Source organism: Alligator sinensis, unplaced genomic scaffold (genome assembly GCF_000455745.1).
Source record: "Alligator sinensis unplaced genomic scaffold, ASM45574v1 scaffold675_1, whole genome shotgun sequence".
Classification (NCBI taxonomy): domain Eukaryota; kingdom Metazoa; phylum Chordata; order Crocodylia; family Alligatoridae; genus Alligator; species Alligator sinensis.
Window position 1 is genome coordinate 709,959 of NW_005842594.1, and position 807 is coordinate 710,765.

Genomic DNA, 807 nt, shown 5'->3' on the forward strand with positions numbered 1-807 from the left:
TCCTCCCGGCCTCCTCGGCACGAGCCAGCCCCGCCGACCTGCCCTGCCCTGCCCTGCCCAGCCCGCGCTGGTCCCGGCGGGCTGCGAGCCACGCGCGGGTGCTTCTCGCACCCCTCGCCTGCAGAGGAGCCCCGCGGCTTTTTGTTTCCACTGAAGAGATCCCTGGCCGTGTACAGGACAGGGCGGCCGGTAACTTCGGCAACGGACTGAAACCTGGATGTCTCCTTCCAGCCCACCCCGAGGAAGAACAAGCTCTAACCCCCATTTGTTTAGGCGGCTGGTTGCATCCAAGCGCCACTCGCGATTTCGCGGAACATTTTTCCCGCGGTAACAGCCCCTTCCAGAAATGGCCCCTCCCCGCGGAGAAGAACCGCGCAGAACCGCATCTGCGGGCGCAGGCGGGGATCCCCCCGCGGCCAAGAGACGCCTCCAGGCACCCGGGCGCCGCACGGAGGGCGAAGGGAAGCGCCGCGCAGTAAAGCCCCTCACAGGCAGGCGGGTGCGGGGAACCAGGACGCGGGTCTCTGCTGCGGAGCTCAATGCAAAGCAGAAAAGTGAAGGACACCGGACAAATCCTTATTCCCTTGATGGGCGCCGGGCACCAGGGACGTCCAGAGCTCTGCGAGGTCGAGAGGTGACAGCGCTGCAGTTAATGAGAGACTTGTAACAACAAATCGGTCTCACCTTTAGGTTCAGATGGGCTCCCCGCGGCCCCGGCATCAGTGTCCGCAGCGGCTTGGATGGGTCAAGCTTTACTCAGCCCCCAGCGCGGGTCTGGCCAGGGGTAACTCAGGGGGATCGCACGGT

General features: G+C 65.2%; 1 protein-coding gene across 1 annotated transcript in view; it reads left to right on the forward strand.

Moving 5' to 3' along the window:
* Positions 1–807, forward strand: part of CXCL12 (C-X-C motif chemokine ligand 12) — an 18,025-nt gene that overhangs the window by 1,036 nt on the left and 16,182 nt on the right. The gene's annotated exons all lie outside the window — the stretch shown is intronic.